Below are 21360 nucleotides of genomic sequence, written 5' to 3'. Positions count from 1 at the left end.
TTCTTTTTGCGAATACAGACTAACACAGCTGCTACTCTGAAACCTGTCATGTTGCAAAGAAAGTGAACATCATTCTGGGATGTATTAGCAGCAGTGTTGTAAGCAAGACACGAGAAGTAATTCTTCCGCTCTACTCTGTGCTGATTAGACGTCAACTGGAGCCACTTTTCAGGAAAGATGTGGACAAACTGGAGAAAGTCCAGGGAAGAACAACAAAAATGATTAAAGGACTAGAAAACATGACCTATGAGGAAAGATTGAAAGAATTGGGCTTGTTTAGTCTGGAGAAGCAAAGACTGAGAAGGGACATGATAACAGTTTTCAAGTACATAAAAGTTTGTTACAATGAGGAGGGAGAAAAATGTTTGTCCTTAATTTCTGAGGACAGGACAAGAAGCAATGGGCTTAAATTGCAGCAAGGGAGGTTTAGGTTGGACTTTAGGAAAAATGTCCCATCAGGGTGGTTAAGCACTGGAATAAATTGCCTAGGGAGGTTGTGGAATCTCCATCATTGGAGATTTTTAAGAGCAGGCTAGACAAACACCTGTCAGGGATGGTCTAGATAATACTTAGTCCTGCCTCTCGAGGTCCCTTCCAGTTCTATGATGCTATGATTCTATGTGAATAACCAATGTAAGCGTAAACAAAAGATATATTACGATGGAGGGTCCAGTGTGTTGGCGCTTTTGAAGCCTAGAGATGCTGTAGGGATTCCTGATGGTACTTGCTGGGCACTGAGGGCAGTAGAGACTCATGAGGTCAGCCCACAATCTTATGATGTACAGACTCCTGAAGGACATACATTTTGAAGGAACAGGCATCATCTGCAACTGCATCTTCCTTATTGAGGAAGGCCAGGGCTCAACAATGGCTTGATTCACCTGGGACACCTGCCCGCCAATCGGGAAGCTGCCCACAGCACAGACAGTGATGCCAACCTGCTCTCAAGCTATAGCTTCACTGCCCCAACCAGCCTGAAGGCATTGTAGTTGTGGGTTTTAATGTGCTGTTGTAACACAGGCCGGGAAGCCATTTAGTCACCACCCCTTCCCTCCCTTAGCTGCCCCTTTTCCTGTTCCAGGAAACAAATAAATGATATGCTTAGGAGGGTCTGATTTGCTATATTAGTTATTTATCCAAGAGGCCTTGTCGTGTTAGCCATCTGCACCTCTGACCACTAGGTGGAGTCACTAATCATCAGAGACCCAAGGCTCACCGGTCCCCAAGGGAGATCCTATATTACTCAAGGAGGGAGGAAACAGAGAGCCTCCACCAACTTTAGTGATCAGGAGTGCACCAAAAGGGGGCTACTGCACACTGCAGCGAGTAACTCGGGATTTAGTCGGGGTCAATCCTTGGGTGCACCATGATCAGTCTGCACCACTGTGAGGGTGTGATGGGAACACAATGGAATCCCACTCGCTTATCACTGAGCCTATTGAGGCTTCATACTGTGCCTAGTTACACCTCCGGTGCGGACTCTGCCGTCCAGCGAATGCTTCTGCCTCTGGTGTGTGGGAGTGAGGCTGTGCAGTTTGCGTAAAACTGCGCATGTCCTCCCACTCAGTGACATGTGCCAGTCCTGCTGTTCCTGCTTCATATAATTCAGATGTTTCTCAAGGGCATTAAGTTCTAATTTAGGAAAACAATCAGCAGTAGCTGTGCCCATCTCTGCTAAGAACTCTGCTTTCAGTCACTTCCCTTGGCAGGATATCCAAATTACACCATAGCTGAATCTGTGCTCCAGCAATAGTGCCATAGGAGCAGAATAAATAGTATTTATTGAAAGAGAGAGATCACTTCCATGGATTATATCACCTTTCACTTATTCAATCAGCCTCTGCATATAGACGCAGTGGCAAAGGGTAGTTACTACAGGAGCCCATCATGAGATTCCTGGTGTATGAAAGGGACAGTACTTCATAGCAATTTTGTGTTGTAATTGGCATGGGATTTATTTGGATTCTGCCATAGAATATTCTACATCTCTTTGCCTTACCATGTTTTTCTCTGCCATAATGGATAAAACAGGAGCTGCCCAGAACCCACCCGCAGTGCCGCATCTTGTCATCCCCTACCTCTGCTGTTGATCCCTGACACGAGTCAAACAGTGCAGAGTTTTGCCATTGACCTCGGTGGGAGCACCCTAGAGCCTGTCATGCCTTTGTGAAATTTAACGTCTCTGATTCCCCACTCACTCAGATAAGGAGTAACTCAACTGATGGAAATGGAGTCACATTAGGGTTATACCAGCATAGGTGGGAAGAATACTGCCATGAGGAGGCCTGGACTGAGCAGCAGAAGTTTCTAGACCAGGTATAGCCAGCAATCCTTTCAGTGCTCTTCTATTTGCACCATCCCTCCATTCAGACGTGCCCTCTGGAGCCACAATGTTGCCGGCAGAAGTCGCTGTCCTCTCTTGCATTCCCCACTGTAGCCAGACAAATTACGTCCCCTTCTCGCAGGTGTCCACTCTGTCTTCCAACCCCTTTATAGACGCTCAGTGCAGGGCCAGGCAGATTTTGGCTCTAATGCTATTCAACTTCCTTGTGTCTCAAAAAGTGTTTGCGAAATAGGCATCATTAAGCCACTGTCTGATTTATTAAGAGAGGGGAGTGTTCTTCAGTGGGTGCTGGTGCTCCAGTCAGTAATGTTTTGCAGGAGAAGAATGGAATAACTGTCGTAGGAGGTATACTGGAGTGACTATCTCTGATGCTGGAAGCAGAGAAGGGCAGAGCCAAATTGGGATGGAGACACGAGCTAGATAGAGACACTTGAAATTTTTCACATTAAGAGTTTTTCTGTGGACAGTTTTTTTCAAAAATGAAAAATGTGAAACATCAACATGTTTGTAACATTGTTTTTCAAGAAAAATTCACAACTTTTTTCTTTTAAAAAAAATCTTTTTTATCAAAAATGTTAACAGAAAGATTGCGCATTAAATCCTCCTTTTTGGTCAATGACAAATGAGGATACCATTTAAATAATATATTTCAAAAAGGGGAAAATAAAAGCATATTCTGCAAAATGTCAACACACCCTTTGAAATAAAACCAGTTTGGAAAGCTCAGAGTTTCTCACAAAAATGGTTTGTCTTTTTGTACGACCGGTGCTCCCAGTGCATCTCACTGGCTACATGTGGGCCATGCTGCAGTCCCCTAGCTGCTGCTGTGCAAAAAAACCAAACAGCCTATTACTTATAGCAAAGCGTTACACGCTCTTGAGCTCAGGTTGGAAGGGCTTCCAAGTGTGGTGCTGCAGATCATGGGTTCTATGTCTAATGATGACTCGGGGTCTGTATGTATTTAACCATGTATTTATTAGACTTTCACCAAGATTCCAACTACATGGATCCGGCTAATGAGGTCCCATTTCTGCCCTGTTACGTACATGGCTGCATCTCTCATTGGGCCAGCAGAAATACAGAGTGTAAAAGGTAAAGATAAGATGATGGTATTAAAAAAAAAAAAACAGGTGTAACAGACATCTCCAGATAAATATTCAATATGACCAGCCTATAATTGCTGCATAAGAGCTAAGTGTAATTACTATAACTGCTTCCCTGATCAGCTACACAGGCCTAAATTTCATCTCTGACATCTTGTAGGAGTACTGCTGCCCTTTGCCTGTCTTCCAGTTCACCCCATCAGCATAGCTTTCGTGGACTCCTCTCAGATATAATCCATTCAGGTTGGACCAGTGACATTCCTTGCACCACCAGGCCTCTTTAAAGGATGTGGCACAGTTACTTGAATACTGGTCATTGTCACAGCCTCGGGTTGTAAACGGCATGTTGTTGTGGATGGTTAATGAATCCACCATGGAAACAATTGTGTGTATTTTGTCCATGTTTGCACAGTTCAGGTCCCACAGACCATTCTGGAGGTTCTGCAGTGGGGTCACTAATTTCTCCTTTAACCAGGCAACAGAAGTCTCCCTGGGGTACAGGAGAGACTCCAGTTCTGCTTCCTGGGAGGAAGAATCTTGATCAGGTCAGATTCAGATCTAAGTTGCACCACTATAAATCCAGAGTAACTCATTGCAGTCAATGAGCTCAGTCCAGGGGTGCTCTGCTGGCCACTCACACCTTTGTGGTGGTGTAATGTGAGTGCAATGTGCTCCTGAGTGCCTACCAGGGGCCTACTGAGGCCTCACAATGTCCCTAAGCAATCCAGCAGCAGACTGCATGCCAGAGAATGGCTGCCTCCAGAGCTTGAATGTGTACTTTGCATTAAAGGGGGCACGTCCACCCACTCCATGACATGCATCACTCCTGGTGTGTCTATTTGGAGTAATTCACCTCTTTCTCAGGGGTTTTACAGTCCTATTTAGGAAAGTAACCTTCAGTGACTGTGCCTAACTCTGCTTAGAAGTCTGTTTTCTGTCTCTGCACTAGGCAGCCTATCCAGATCACCCCACATCTTTGGTGTCTTTAGAATCTGTGCTCCTGCAATAATACCTCCGCAGCAGAGTAACTGGAACTTCCTGAAAGAGAGAGATCTCTTCCATGGGGATCACCTTTCACTTATTCAATCAGTCTCTGCATATAGAGGCCGTGGCACGGAACAGTTGTTACTACAGTATTCCATCATGAGACCCCTGCTGTATAAAAGGGACAGTATAGTACTTAATAGAAATCTCACGTTGTAATTGGGGTTGGATGTATTTGGCTTGCCAGGTTTTTCCATCTGCCGTGAAAGGTTTGGGACATGCAAGAACTTACCCACAGTGCCGGCAACCAAGATTCCAAGGATTAGCTTGTTTTTCCTCAGTCTCTCCTGCAATTTTGAATGACGCATAATTGGCAAATTGAGAGTTGTTGTCAAAAAAATCTCTGAGATCAACACGGAGCACATTGGTTCCTTTAGAAAACAATATGAAAGCAAAGTGTTCAGCATCTCCCATGAGCTTTTATTACTGTTATTGATTGTATTGCACAAGACCCTAGAGGTCCCAGGCAGGTATGAGGCCCCATTCTTCTGGGACCACTGTGATCACCTAGTCTGACCTTCTGCATAACACACACTAAAGAATTTTACCCAGATATTCCTACATCAAGCAATATCTTCATATTTATCTTTATTAACCCAATTTCCATCCACCAACCAGGCCTCCCTATTAAACTGCTCCGTATTGTGCTTCACTACGATAGCTCAGAATCTATAACCTCACCCCCTCCGTAGCGTCTCTCATTGCTGCTCCATGGGTAAACGACCAGAGGACAAAGGCTGCTCCATGAATCATGGCTGGAGCCAGCCCAGCTGCCACAGTGTTATCGGACTCAATAGCTTTCCTGGGAGGGCTGAGCTGTAACAAGTGCCTGCAGCACTACCGCTCTGTATACAGTACCCAAGGGAAGGGTGTGGGAGAAAGACTTGGTGGAGAAGGTTGCTATAAGGAAAAGAATGCATCAGGGATGTCTTTACCAAGAGACGTTTACAGGTGGATATTGTCGCTCCCCAGCCAGAATTCTGACCGCCGCCTGCCAAATCCTCTCTTGTACGAATTCCAGTCATGGAAAACGTCAACCGAGCCATCCACCCGTCTCTGGAACACCTGTGGGGAAACAGGGGGTTCTTAGCTGGGAAATCCCACATTGTTTTCCCTCCTACAAAGAGCAGAAGACAGGAAATACTGAGACTGTAAATCATCTGCTCAGGTCTATTTCAGCCTCAGGGAACACTTATCCGCAGAGGGCCTTATCAAACCACGACCACACTGGACTGGGAATCAGGAGGCCTGGGTTGTATACTGAACTCTGTCTCTTGGGCAAGTCACATCACCTCTGGCACCCCTCTTACCCTCTGTCCGTCTTGTCTATTGATTCAGGGAGCTCTTGAACACAGGGACCGTCTCTCACTGTGTGTTTTTACAAGGTCCAGCACAATGGGGACCTGATCTTGACCAGCTGAACTAGGCACTACTGGAATATAAATAATACATTTGAAAGTTTGAATGTGATGTGTCTATACAGGGTTCAAACTCTTTGTCTCCTCAGCTCCCTAGAACACTGTCTCCACTCATATTCAGAGCCTGCCTGAGTGACAGAGATGCTGCTGACTGTCAAAGTGGAAGGAAGAAGGAATTCTGGTTCCAGAGTCTGGGGCAGCTATCGAGGAGGCTCTGAGAGCCGGGCAGAGAATAGCCAGCAGAAGGGAAACCTGGTTAACTGTGCCAGGCCAGTGACAAATGTCCCCTCACAAAGGGGGACTTTTTGACTCTAAGGCTGCATGAAACCCATTGTGTTCACAACCAATGTACCTGGAGACTGTGACAAACAGGGCATTGTGGGAAAGGATCAAAAGGGATCAGGAAGTGCCGATATTTTTTTCAGGCTAATCAGGCTGATCAAACAGCTCCCTGTTTGAGTTTCTGTTTTCATATTTATTTCCAAACTGCAACCCACTGGCTAAGAGGCATCGCTCTATGTTATGACAGAAACCTATTCTGCAAGAAAAAAGTGTATGAAGAGCTCCATTAGTCTCTGTTCTTACAATCCATCCTCCACCATCTGTGTCCATGTCACACAGTACGGTCAGTGTTACAGTCATGGGGATAGAGGAGGTTCCCTCGGGCTAATAGCTCCTTGCAGTTCTTTGCTCCTGGATGAGCCGCAAGTTCAGGTAAGTGGAAAGATATCTTTGAGTTACCCTCTCCTCCCTTCCCCCGAAAGTGTATAAGAACTGGGGAGTATCCCTTGAAATAGTGTGTGAGCCTTCTAGTGTTTCTGTATTTAGAAACCTACCAGAACTGCAGCGTATCGCTCTAGCCAGGCCTCGCATGTTGTAAACAATTAGCAAACACAGTCATTTAGACTCCATTGTGCCCGTGCAGCTTCTTCATGTTAAATTTGAGGTATAAAGAACAAAAGACACTACACCCCATTCAGACCTGTGTGTTCTGTGCAAGAAGATTTCAGCCATAACCGAGGATCTGGCTCAAAGTGACTTGAGTACTCATGGATCGGAAAATTGTCTTAAAAACTTCCACTGGAAGTGTCTGTGCAGCCGTTTTGAAATCTCTCTCTGAGACAGAAGATCTTCCAGTTAGGGATGAGAAATATCATCACGTGACGTGGGTGAGAAATTACACTGAGGGAATATCGAATGCTTCTACCCATACTAGCAGCGAGCAGTTTGCAAGCAAACCCAGTGCTTAATTTGTGCCAGAGCCCAGCACCTCTAGGCTCGGCAGTTCATAGCCCCAGCGCTTCTGGGCTTGTCACCTCAGATATGAAAGTAAAAAAATTGGCTGAGCCCTGACACCTCTTTCATTATAAATTAGGTGCTGAGTAAACCCATTGGCAGAACTGTATTTCCACAAACGACCAATTGGCAACAGCAAACACATTCATTCGGAAAACAACAAAGTCTCTTTGGCAATGGCCTGAGACCAGGAAAAGGGTAAATCACAAATTTATTCTTTGCAACTTGTTTGTCCAGCTCTATTATGCTTTCGGGTCTGGGTTCCCTGGAGAGAATGAGATGACATTTACTGGTGCTAAGAAATGCTCACCTTTCTTGCACTGTATATTGTCCATCTCCTCCATCATGGAAATGAAATGAAACAAGAAAAAATGTGTTTTCTTTTAAACTGCGTAACCATCCCAAGAGCGACAGCTGGGATAGCAAAGTATTAGCTAGAAAAGGTTTGCAGTTGTGCAAACTACGTTCAGATAATGATACAGACATCTGTTACCTGAGCCATCCAGCCTGAAGAAGCATGATGCTTCCAAGTGAAAAGGGAAGAATATGGGTCAAATGAAGGGTAAAATATCTGTAAAAAGTACTAATAATGCTAAATGGACATTTAAACAAGATCCAGTCCTTGGGATTCAAACACACCCCTTCCTGCATTTGGGAAGTATAAGGAGGGGTAGGAGAATGTAACATTCTCTGGGGTGTCCATCAGATCTATAGATTTCACTTACTTTATAAATATTCCCTCTAACACCCAAGGCCATGTGCCTGGAGTTACAGCAGATGCTGCAACGTTTGGATGGCTGCCTGTTTTTGCAGGCAGGGCTATTTCACTCTGGCATAGGCTCACCTAGAGGAACATTGGTGAGCTCACTCTGGTGTGGAAATTACTCAAAAAGGATGTTTTCTGAGCCCCTTGAATTTTAGCTTTTCAGAAATGAAACTGGAATGATCCTCTAAGTATAAAGGAGAGGGTCTCGCTTATTGTTTTACAGTCCTCCAGGGGCTCCTTTCTTGCCAAGAAGAATACACAATAAAATCCTTGTTGTGCTTAGAGATCATCCCCCTGATCCAAGTTCTCACTTCAGCACTCACTTGGGCTTTAACTGGGCAGGGAGCCAGAGCCAGGCCTATCACCAATTACTTTCCACTCAGTACACCAAAGAGGGGCTTTAAGGAATGAATTTACCTTGTCTTGCCTTCTGCACTGGTTGAATTTCCCCCTTAGTGCTAATCCTGAACTGCTGCAAGAAAAACACTCACTCAAATTGCCCTCATTTCTCCATTGATTAAATACTAACAAATTGTTGTTTAAATCCAAACAACAATTCCACCAATTCATACATATGGCAAAGAAAACACATTATGCAGTATGGCTCCGGTGTTCCTAAGCTAAATGGTTGTATCTGTGTTTGTTTATACCGTGCCTAGCACAAGGGGGCCCTGACCCATAACTGGGGACTGTACACACTACAGTGATACAAATTCATAATAAAATAAATAAGATTATTTATTCATTTATCTAATAATAATAAAAAATAAAATGTAAGTAATGAGTGAAGCTATATTAGCCACATGTGATTTGACTCCTGCAGTTATGTCCTTTGACTGACTGGGCACTTGTGAAACAGACATTATAACGTGGCCTGGCCTTGCCCTCTATAGTACACAGGCCCTCCTATACCTCAGCAGTTGTACAATGGAACAGAGAGGAAAATGTGGCTCCCAGTCCCTTTTTCACCATGTGCCATAAAGTGCCCTGCTCTGCAGTGAGAAGGAACCTCTGAGTTTTCTCACCTTTCAGGCCAGGGGGACCAGCAGGACCACTTTCCCCTTGAATAAACAATAAGAACTGACCAGAGAGGCAGTGATCTTGATAGCGGATCAGAATGGAAGTTCTGTTGTGATAATAAACAACAGGGTTGCACTGGTGACACTGAGGAGAATTTGGCCCCTCTGTTTTCAAATATATAGTGAAGGGAAGCTGGGAAGCTATGGTGGTTTGGATGCCTAGATATTATAGGGATGGGTGCTTTACAAATAGCACTAATTATGGCAAAGTACCTTGTTCTCCTCAGCAGACTCAATCCTTTTTAGCCTTGGAGACACCGGTTTGGGCAAGGCAAATCCTTATAGGTAGCACAGGATCCAGTTATTCCTTTCCCTGATCAGTCCCTTGCGTTTGTTTTCCTTCCCTTCTGGGGCAGGAGAGTGTAGCCTCCCTTCCTTGAAGGGTTCAGTGTCTTGCTGCGCTTAGCCTACTGGCAACTTCTCTCACTCCTTCCTCCCTCTCCTTCCATGCTGGGGAGGGTTTAAAAAGGTCTCCACCAGTTGGAGCCAGCTGAACCTAATTAGCTCCCTAGCAACCCCTTTTCCAGCTGAACCTTATTTCCTGGTGGTTATATCCCCAGTGAACTGGGAGAGGCCTTTTCATCCCCTGGGACTAATTACTACCCTTCCCTTTTTTCTAGCTGTTTGTCCTGGGTTTACCACATAATTAATATTTGTTTAAAAATGAAGTTCGCTATTTATGAGAGAACAAAGTTGTCTATGTTTTGTTACTTTACCCTTTGGGCCAGCTGGCCCCACCTTCCTAGGGATCCCCTGAGCTCCCCGTTCTCCTACAAACACAGAAAACGCAGACTGAATATTCTCCAAGGTGAACTGAGAATGAAACCCCAAAACTTGGAAATAAAATAACCCATCTCTGCCTAAACCAAATAATTTATCTGCATCGGTCTTCCTTAGTCTCTGATCTTACATCATTAGCCACTAGCATGGACTCTTGCATGGAGGCCCATTGAAGTCAACAGGATGAGCAGATCTTGATGCAGAGTGGAGACCTAATCTGGTAAACAACCATTGTCTACATGCTATCATAAAAAATTGCATGGCTCATAATGATAAAAGTTATCATGTTTGAGTACTGGTTGAAAAGCTATATTCAAAGCATAGGTATCAATGGTTTGCTGTGAAACTGGGAGGGGGGGGTCAATCCTGGGTCCAGCACTGTTCAATATTTTCATTAATGACTCGGTTAAAGGAGTGGAGAGTAAGCTGACATGGTAGCATGTAGACAATGGTTGTTTGGCAGATTAGGTCTCAACTCTGCATCAAGATCTGCTCATCCTGTTGACTTCAATGGGCCTCCATGCAAGAGTCCATGCTAATGGCTAATGATGCAAGATCAGAGACTCAGTACAGGAAGGCAGTCTAGATGACTTCTCAAGGTCCCTTTTAGCCCTATGTTTCTGTGACTCTATGATCATTTGCCCTTTGGTAGTGAAGGCATGTTTAAAGCAGCTGAATGCAAGGAGTTTCCGGTTCTGCAGGCTCCAGGTTAGCAAGAACCATAATATGCAATGCTGTTGTTAACACATTTGTCTCTCACTCACCAAAGGCAGGTGTCTTTAGCAGCACAAACAACAGTGGATATGCAGAGTAAAGCGATGAGTGTTTTCTGGGCAGCTCTCCACATGGCTGGTGCTGGTCTCTGCACTGGCAGCTCTGCTTGTCTTCTCGCCAATTTTTCCTCTGCTTAGCAGTTCAGTCTCTGCAAGGCTTTTATATGCACTAGCCATGGAGCACTAATCTCCGCCTCTGGTGTCTCAGCAACTCCTTCCCACTCTCCACATTCCAGCAGTGTCCACTGAGATTTTTATGTTGCAGGCTTCACAGCCGTAGCTAATTAAATGGTCTGATAGGAGACATTCAAATATTAGAGTAGCAGCCATTCCTTCATCCACATGGGAAATGCACTCTCCCGCAATGATGATTTTTGAACAGAGCCAGTCTTAACCGTTCCACCCCAAGTTAATTCATGTGAATGAGTCTGTTGGAACATTACAATAGGGTCCCAAGTAATGAGCCCAATCTGACCTTCTTCATCACTTCAAGTCCCCTGTTGGCTTCGGTGGGAACCTTTGGGTGAAGAGCGAGAACAGGACTGGGTGAATTTAATATGAGACCATAAGAACAGCCATATCATGTCAGACCAATGGTCCCAGTATCCTCTCTTCTAAGAGTGGCCAGGGTCAGATGATTCAGAGGGAGTGAACAGAACAGGGAAATTACTGAGTGATCCATCCCCTGATGTCTAGTCCCAGCTTCTAATACTGAAATGGTGTAATGTTATTTGCAAGGCAGTAGCCCTTGGAGGTCTCATCTCAGATTGGAGCCCTATTATGTTAGCTGTTGTGCATACCCCTACTAGGAGAGAGTCCCTACCCCAAAGATATTACAACATAAATAGATAAGTTAAGGGAAGGGTAGGAGAAAGGAAATATTATTAGCCCCATTGTTGCAGTACAATAGAACCCCTGATCGTGGTTAGAGTCTCTTAGTGCTCCTGTCATACCAATAAAAAGAATAAGGAGTACCTGTGGCACCTTAGAGACTAACAAATTTATTTGGGCATAAGCTTTTGTGGGCTAAAACCCACTTCATCAGATGCATGCAATGGAAAATACAGTAGGAAGATATATATATATATTTGTTAGTCTCTAAGATGCTACAAGTACTCCTCATTCTTTTTTCTGATACAGACTAACACGGCTACCACTCTGAAATCTGTCATACCAATGAGTCACAATGAAATCTTTCCTGCGTGTCTTTTCCATTTTAGTTAGACAAGTTGCCTGCCACATGCAAATGGATACCATTTACAGCCCATTGTAAGCCTGGAAAGAACACGGCCCTGTACATTAACAGTTTTGCATTTACTTGCAAAGGTAAATGGTGGCTGTGACACTACACCTCATATTCATCATAGTGGTATCATTATGATATCATTATGACATGGTTATAATCCATCTTGTACAAAATGTGTCTTGTGAGGTGGCCATGGAAAAGGTAGGATTTGCTGAATATGATAATCCTATTCACATGCATGTATCATTTTTGTATCTGGAGTTATGAATATTGACTATGTATCTGTATTTCAAATGTGCTTACTCTGGGTAGCACCCACAACTAGCCTTTCAGGTACAACAATGAAGACGCTAGACAGTGCGGATGGTCCATCAGCAAAGACAATGGATTATGGAAGAGTTTGGTCTTCCTGTGAATGCTCCAGACAGCCTATGAGTAATGGCTGCCGTGACTCAGCAGAGCATGCAAGGGCATGTGACCAGACCACATGACACTGAACTCCATTTTGGTGCTTGTAGTTTCCTATAAACTGGACTGGGAACTGAGCTTGAAACAAAGGATTCCCGCTATATGGAAAAGCTATATAAGGTGGGAGTGACATCATCTCTTGGCCTCGCTCCCCACACAAGAGAACTCCTGGAAATACCTGCAGAACAAAGACGGAACTGGGGAAGTGCTGGTCCCAGGCTAAAGGGCATTCTAGCCTGTGTATGGAAACTTGGTGGACTGCTTGTATCATCAGTCAGGGTTAGATGTTGCTAATTCAAATCCTATCAATCTAGTATGTTAGATTTAGTTTGCATTTTTGTTTATTTGCCAGGTAATGTGCTTTGATCTCTTTGCTATCATTTATAATCACTTAAAATCTATCTTTTTGTAATTCAATAAACTTGTTTAATGTTTTAATCTAACCACTGTGCCTTTAAGTAAAGTGTCTGGGGATAATTTCAGCTTGGTTAACACAAGCTTATTGTGCATATCTTTCCCACATCGAAGGGAAAGCAAGCTATATTAATGAGCTTACATTGTACAAATCCCTGTGCAGTATAAGATGTTATAATTCTGGGTTTACACTCCAGCAGGAGTGCATGGCCAGGTAGCTGCGAAATTGGCTGTTGTCTCCTGCTTGTCTTTGAGTGGCTTAGGTAAAGCACTCAGGCAGCTCAGTTGGGTGTGTGGTGCCACCTGCTGTCGTGCTGAGTGACAACAGGGCAGGTTGCTGGCTTCTCAATGCTTATGCAGGCAGCTCTGATCACTCCTGCTCCAGTCCACCCCGGCCCCGTCCTGCTCCCTTGCTCACCTTCTGAATCCAGCTCTGACCCTTGGCTTGATTCCTGGTGGCTGTCCCTGGGTCTAACCACTACCTCAGACTGCCCGTGTCCCAGTCCTGACACTAAATGCTGTACACATGTAAGAGACTGTCATTGCCTCAAAGTGGTTACAATTAGGGCTGGCCTGAAATTTTCTGTGAAAAATCCCCCCCCCCCACCGCAACCACTTTACTTACAGTCATGGCTAAGACAAAGAGTGTCTGTGTGTGGAAAAAGAGGCTCAAAGAGGCAACATGACTTGCCTAAGATCACACAGCAGACAGTAGTAGTAAGGATTAGAATCCAGGACCCCTGATTCCCAGCCCAGTGCCTTATTCGCTAGACTATGCTCCTCTTTTCACAAAAGGCCTTTAAAAGGAAAGGCACTGATTCACAGATTCTTTGTGTTGTATTTCCATGATTTGTTGTTGTTTTTCTTTAACCTGGATGAACACATTCCCATCACTTAAATAATTACTTTCCTAAACAAAAGAAACAAACAAGTAATAAGAAAGACAAGAGATGCTATAAAGCGGTGTCTCAATATGTTGAAAAGCAGAGTAGATCAGCTGCATAAAGCATGAAATATCCATAATAGGAACAAAGCTAAGAAAGAATCACTTATTTAAATAATCACAGGGAAAAAAACCCTCCTTGTCTGAGTTCATAACCCTCATACATGGGAATTCTCTAGGAGCAGGGATGACGAACTTACAGGCTTGGTCTTTGGGCAGTTATTGCAGATGATGCAAGACGTGGATGGCCACACACTAGCATGGTTATTATGCTCTTCATGCATCATATCATTTGTGCCAGTATTAGCGAGCTCCTTACTGTGCACAGAGGAAAACTACAGTTAGAAGGATTCCTTGTTATTTAAGTGCTAATGCTTTATAAATTACACTGAACAGTGATTTGAAGAGGAAAAGAAAGGAGATTTTGCCTTTTTTCACTTCTTCGTGATGTCTAAGGAAGCCCAAACTTTTTCTTTAGCTCTTGGGGTTTTCTTCTGCTGGCTTTTGACCTTAGAAATAGCATGTTGTGCCTTGTCTTCTCGGTTTGGACGGCTGTCTCCCTTGACAACCCAGAGATATGGACCGGGAGTACATAACCATTTTTTCAGTTCAGCCTCTCAATAAAAACATTCAAGTTGACCCAAAACAAAAAACAAAACCAAAAAACTTTGCCCAAAAATTTCAAACTGAAAAAGTAAAATTAATTTTGGGTCAAATGAATCATTTTGTTTCCTTTTGTTTTCATATTTTTGCCTTAAAATGTTAGAATTGAAGTGGAATTCAAAAACAGAAACTCATTTTGAACTGAAAAGTCACAATATTTTGTTTCAAAAATGTCAAAACAAAACATTTTGACTTTTTCCGATTTTTTGGGGGGGTGGATAGGGTTCAAAATGAAACAATTCGGCAAATTCATCCTGAATTTGCAAAATGTTTTGGTGGCCCCAAATCTGCATTTTTGGGTGAAAAAAAAGTTTTGTTTAAAAAAATCTCACTCAGCTCTAGCTACGAGCTCTCTCAGCTCTTAACTTAATACATGTTGTACAAGAGACAAGACCTGGATTTCTCATATGAGCAACATATAGAGTGGGGAGCAGCAAACTGAGAAAGGTTAGACAGCTAGTCTAAAACTTGGGAAAGCTGCATTTTAATTCCTGGCTCTCCTACAAAGTTTGTGTGTGATTGGCCCATCTGTACAAAGGGGATAATAGCACTGTTCTACTTCACAGGGGTGTAGTGAGGATATATACGTTTTAAAGATCATGACGTGGTGTGGCAGGGAACTACACAAGTATCTAAGACACAAAGGAGCGGGGGAGCAAATCCTTTGCTTATCACCATTGTTCTTAGAAGAGAGATTCTTACCCATTGTTGTTGAGGCTCCAGGGGCTCCTTTATCTCCTAAAGAAAGACCCTTGCATTATTCAGGGCAAATCTATACTACAAAATTAAGTCGACCTAAGTTACATTGGCAACCAGCCATTGCAGTCATTGAAATCCGTTTTACACGTCCATACTATGCCCCTTGGGTGGGTGGGGTGTGTCCTCACCAGGCACTGCCCATGTTGGGAATTGTGGGATGGTTTCTGAAAGGCAGCAACAGTCGATGTAAGCAAGGCAGTGTCAGCACGGACACTGCATCGACCTAACTACATCGACTGAAACGCTATGCATCTCACGGAGGTGGAGTTATTAAGCCGGTGTAATGGGTGAGTTACATTAGTAGTTGCACTCCGTTTTAGTGTAGATGCTTACAGAGTTAGGTCAATGTAAGCTGCTTTACATCAGTCTAACTCTGTAGTGTAGACCAGGCCACAGAGAAAACTCCCTGACCTCTCATCACATTAGCAGAACCAAGCGAAGGCTCAATTAGGTCATTCATAATGAAGTTCTTCTAGATGACTCAGTCTACCCAGAAACATTGTGGGGCTTGAACTGTGACATGCCCTGTCCAAGCAAACCGGAGTTCTATTTCTTACACGCACATATTTTTATGACACTTTTGTGACCTTTTTTATTAACTGAAAACAACAAAAACATTCTCAAGAACATTCTTTGTGGTTGTTTTTTTTAACCAAAAACTTGGTTTTCGGTAAACAAAAATATCAATAACGGTTTTGATTACTTTTTTAAATTCACAATATTAAAAAAGAAAGAAGGAAAAACCACAAGTCTTTAGAACCCCATGAAATGCCGGGGGGAGGGGGGGTGAATCTAAATTTACTAGTTTTCCACATTTTTATTTTTTAGCCCATTCTCCTCAGTGGTGAGGCCAGACACTGCCTCCGCTGGTCTCCTGGCCCTGCTAATTTAGGGATCTGACCATCTGAGCTTAGAGCAACCGCTACACTTTCAGGCCAGAAACTAACGCATAACCTTTCTGATCTGAAATTCCTCTCTTGTTATGTGGCATTGGATCTTCCAGTCACGTGCTAAGTAGAAAAAAAAGTTACTACTTTAAACTTTGCACCCACCAGTGTGAACTCAGGCGATGGGGAGTTAAAGGCAAACTACCTGTGCCCAGGTCTGTGAGCATGTTAGTCAAGCTGGGGTGATTCATGAAGCTGTCACAGGGTTCTGTTTGGGGCAGAAGGAAGTATCTCGATATTTTACTGATGTGGACACATTCTCTCTGTTGCCATGAATGGCACAAGGGCCAGTGCACAGATCAGTGATAAGAATTATTTGAGTTCCCTCATCTTTCGGTCCAGTGCAGCCAGCATCTCCCTTTTCTCCTGATGAACAGAGGGAAAGATTTAGCAAGAATGTAGCTATAATTAATGGATATTTCATAACTCGGTTCTCAATGATCTCAACCAACAGCAGACTGGATTTACAAGGAGACAGTCAAATCCTGGATCCAAATACCCCTAACCTTGTGAAGTGAAAGGAATGGAAGGTAGATCCAGATCCATATTTTGCAAATGATTCTAAAATCAACCTGGATCCAATCCACTCCCAATGGGGTGTTTAAAGTCTAGTCCTGGATTTGAATTTTGCAGCTTGAGAGTCCATCTCTAATTTTGGCAAACATGCCATGAAGTCAAAATGGGAATGTGTTAAACCCTCTACTGTATTTAATCACATACTGTATATCATAGAATCATCTAATATCATGGTTGGAAGGGACCCCAAGAGGTCATCTAGTCCAACTCCCTGCTCAAAGCAGGACCAATCCCGAACTACAGAGAGAACAAAGTTACCTGCTATTTATTACTTTACCTTTCATCCCAGCAGGTCCCACTTTTCCAGGAATCCCCTGAGCTCCCCGTTCTCCTAAAACATAATTTAAAAAAAAATCCCTCAGATTAAACATTTGACCGTTACAATTAGAGAATCTGTTTTTAGGACTCACTCTGAAACTCCCCAATAGTCCAGGTTTCATCCCAAACCCAAATCCAAAATTTACACGTTAGTATGAGATCAAAAAGAAAACGATGTTAAGAAATGTCGTTGGCAAAATGACACCTTCAGCTCACCATGGAGTCCTTACTCAGACAAAACTCCCTTTGACCTCCCGGGGCTCCCATATTCCATGCTGATTGTCAAAAAACTTGAAGGTAACATTATTTTGTCTGGCCTGTGAGTGTCCACTGCCAAGACAAAAATGAAGGATCTACTTGATGGAGCAGGTCCTCAAGGAATCAATTCTGAAGCACTTAGAGGAGAGAAAAGTGATCAGGAACAGTCAGCATGGATTCACCAAGGGCAAGTCATGCCTGACTAATCTAATTGCCTTCTATGACGAGATAACTGGCTCTGTGGATGAGGGGAAAGCAGTGGATGTGTTGTTCCTTGACTTTAGCAAAGGTTTTGACAGGGTCTCCCACAGTATTCTTGCCAGCAAGTTAAAGAAGTATGGGCTGGATGAATGGACTATAAGGTGGATAGAAAGTTGGCTAGATTGTCGGGCTCAACAGGTAGTAATCAATGGCTCCATGTCTAGTTGGCAGCCGGTATCAAGTAGAGTGCCCCAAGGGTCGGTCCTGGGGCCGGTTTTGTTCAATATCTTCATAAATGATCTGGAGGATGCTGTGGATTGCACCCTCAGCAAGTTTGCAGATGACACTAAACTGGGAGGAGAAGTAGATACACTGGAGGGTAGGGATAGGATACAGAGGGCCCTAGACAAATTAGAGGATTGGGCCAAAAGAAATCTGATGAGGTTCAACAAGGACAAGTGCAGAGTCCTGCACTTAGGACGGAAGAATCCCATGCACCGCTACAGACTAGGGACCGAATGGCTCGGCAGCAGTTCTGCAGAAAAGGACCTAGAGGTTACAGTGGACGAGAAGCTGGATATGAGTCAACAATGTGCCCTTGTTGCCAAGAAGGCCAATGGCATTTTGGGCTGCATAAGTAGGGGCATTGCCAGCAGATTGAGGGACGTGGTCGTTCCCCTCTATTCGACGTTGGTGAGGCCTCATCTGGAGTACTGTGTCCAGTTTTGGGCCCCACACTACAAGAAGGATGTAGAAAAATTGAAAAGAGTCCAGCGGAGGGCAACAAAAATGATTAGGGGACTGGAACACATGACTTATGAGGAGAGGCTAAGGGAACTGGGATTGTTTAGTCTGCAGAAGAGAAGAATGAGGGGGGATTTGATAGCTGCTTTCAACTACCTGAAAGGGAGTTCCAAAGAGGATGGATCTAGACTGTTCTCAGTGGTAGCTGATGACAGAACAAGGAGTAATGGTCTCAAGTTGCAGTGGGGGAGGATTAGGTTGGATATTAGGAAAAACTTTTTCACTAGGAGGGTGGTGAAACACTGGAATGCGTTACCTAGGGAGGTGGTGGAATCTCCTTCCTTAGATATTTTTAAGGTCAGGCTTGACAAAGCCCTGGCTGGGATGATTTAATTGGGGATTGGTCCTCCTGAGGTCCCTTCCAACCCTGATATTCTATGATTCTATGATTCTACTTGAGTACCTGCTATTTCCATCAGTGGGTATCTTCTTCACCACCACCCTTTTCTCAGTGACATGGAAATATTTCTGTTTAGGCTCTGGAGGATTATATTTTAATTGGTAAATGTCACCACATGTCAATTTCACTGTACACACAGAAACCGACGAAAAAATATTTCCACTGTTAATAATCAAAATTTAAAGATCAGCAACATAAGAAAAGTGCTGTTTGAAACGTAGAGTTTGATTTGAAGATATTTACCTTTGTATATTTTGACATGTGAGATTGACAGTTTGTGTGTTACTGGTTGTAAAGCTTTAACTTTTTGAATCTCAGTGTCTACTGTCATTAAATTATTATTGCCTGTCCCTCCAATTGTTTGATCCTCCATAATTTCCTGCAACTGTAAAAACTGAAATTGGGAAAAACAGAAAAAAGCACTTCAAATAAATAGTATGCCTCCCGCAAAAAAATACAAAAATAAAAATTGGATCTGCCAAGCCTATTTAGGTTTTAAAAGGAGTGTGGACCATGAGTGGAGCATCATGACTGGAGATCTCTCAATCCTGACAGTGAATAATGGAGAGAAAACAGACTGTTGGAGAGAAAACAGACTATAATGCAGAGTTATTATACATCTGCAGTCCCACAGCAGAGGTGGTGAGATGTGTCATGTGACCACTGAGTTTCAGGCAGCTTTTTTAGGATGGAGTCTTGCATGATCTCCAAAGGCTGAACAATTTTTACAGAAGTAATTCATTATTTCTGCCTTCCCCACTGAAAGCTGCTTCTCATTCAGCACCTGGGAACGTACCTTTCATTCCCAAAGCTCCGGGTTCTCCTTTGGGACCTGCAGCTCCAGGAATCCCAGGGCAGCCCTGGAGAACAGTGAGTTTCTCAGAACCACTGAGACCCACTGTTCTTACATCTAGAGAAAGAAATAAAGCAATAAATGATCTCGGGGAGAATAACAGCAGCTGAAATATTCCACACATTTCAGGCAACCAAGAAGCTCTGAATCACAATCTACAGATCTCATTTGTTGGCTGTAAATATAGACAGAGTCACCTTCCATTTTAGGACTTAAGAGAATACTATTTAAAACAATCGCAAAGATAACATAGGAACCTAATTTACTTAACAAACCACCTTAAAAACTTAGCTAGAGATAATCTGGGTGGTTCTTTATCTGCTAGAAAGCTACATCTTTCGAAAATTGCCATGATGATGATGATTTGTGTTTTAAACTCACACATTTCTTGGTATAATCAAATATTTTGGTTCCTTTTAATTTATATCTGTGGCAGGGTTTTTATGAGGTTGATGGGATATTTTGACAATTTGTTTTAGCTATGATCTATTTGGTTACTGGCCAATGCTGCTATTAGAAATAATATTCTCTAGATCTGTATTTGTTCGTCTCCGAGGATCCGAGCACCTTATAAATAAACATTTTTAATTTGCATTAGTATTAACTGAAAAGCTGGAGTGACCCTGCATGCCAAGCACCAGGCACAATATGGCAAACTGAGAAACGGAGATGCTACATTTAAAATAATAACAGTGAGAAAATTCAGACCCTTACTGGGATTTAAGTGGAACACTGTAGCTGTACTAGGGTTGGGTGTGCACTTGTGAATTTTGATACAAACAGAAAATTGTCAGCACTCAAACTCCATATTCATTCCAGTGCTCCCAACGGTCTTTAAGAAACTGGCTACCAATGCAAAGCGTTGCGGTGTGGGACAGCACACAGACTGGCTTGACAGGGACTAATGCATGGTATCAACATGCTTTTATATGGATTATCCAGAGAGAAAAAACTGTGTCGACAGAAAGAACAGGAGTCCCTGTGGCACCTTAGAGACTAACAAATTTATCTGGGCATAAGCTTTCGTGAGCTACAGCCCACTTCATCGGATGCATGACAGAATAGCTCTGGGAGGATACTGAAAATAACCTCAGTACAAGAATATCCGTTTTTCTACAGCTCTCCTGTAAGGACAGTTCCACAGCTCTGCCTTCTTCTCCCACCCTCCCAGGTCTGTTACTTATCATACAAGAGACCAACAGCAACAGAGGGAAGTTGGAAGCTTTAAAATAAGTCTGCAAAATGTTTTTTTCCTCCATGTGTAATTTATTCTTGGCAAAATAATTGTAAGGAAAAGACAGACCTGTTTACTGAGGGTGAATCCAACAGTTGCTACGTTTGCATGGTACCACTTGGTTAGAACCATTGTTGATTATTATTGTTCATTGCTAATACACTGATGCCTCAATCAAGGTCAAGACCCTACTGTGCTGTACAGACACACAGTAAGAATCAGTTCCTGCCCTAAAAAGCTTAGAGACACATACAGTGGGAGAAAGGGGGCATTATAACCATATTAAGAAATGCTGACAAGGTTTGTATCTCACTCACCTGGGCAGGTGTCTTTATCTGCACAAACCACTGCAGTTATGCAGAGTAAAAAGAGGAGGGTTTTCTTGGCAGCTCTTCCCATGGTTGGTGCTGGTCTCTTCAATGGCAGCTCCACGCATCTTCTCTTCCCCTTCTCTTCTTTCTAGTTTCATCACTTGCAGCCTGGAACAAGCAATAAAGCATACATGCAATCTCCACCTCGTCATACTCAATTTCTCAATTGTGTGGCTAGTTTCTCCACTGTGGCCCTTCACAAGTTCTGAGGTGAGATTTTCACAGTATCAAACCCATAGTAACTCCTCTGTTTAATACGCCTGGCTTTCCTTCAGGAGACAGTTTCATAGATTGCTCTTGGA

At 43.3% G+C, this 21360-nt stretch overlaps 1 pseudogene; it reads right to left on the bottom strand.

The window, feature by feature from the left end:
* Positions 1-2014: 2014 nt before the first annotated feature.
* On the bottom strand, positions 2015-21158 carry LOC102931636 (annotated as a pseudogene).
* Positions 21159-21360: the final 202 nt, after the last annotated feature.

This window comes from Chelonia mydas, chromosome 16 (genome assembly GCF_015237465.2).
Source record: "Chelonia mydas isolate rCheMyd1 chromosome 16, rCheMyd1.pri.v2, whole genome shotgun sequence".
Taxonomy (NCBI): Eukaryota; Metazoa; Chordata; order Testudines; family Cheloniidae; genus Chelonia; species Chelonia mydas.
The sequence above is the reverse complement of the archived record's forward strand: the minus strand, read 5'-3'. Positions and strand labels throughout refer to the sequence as shown.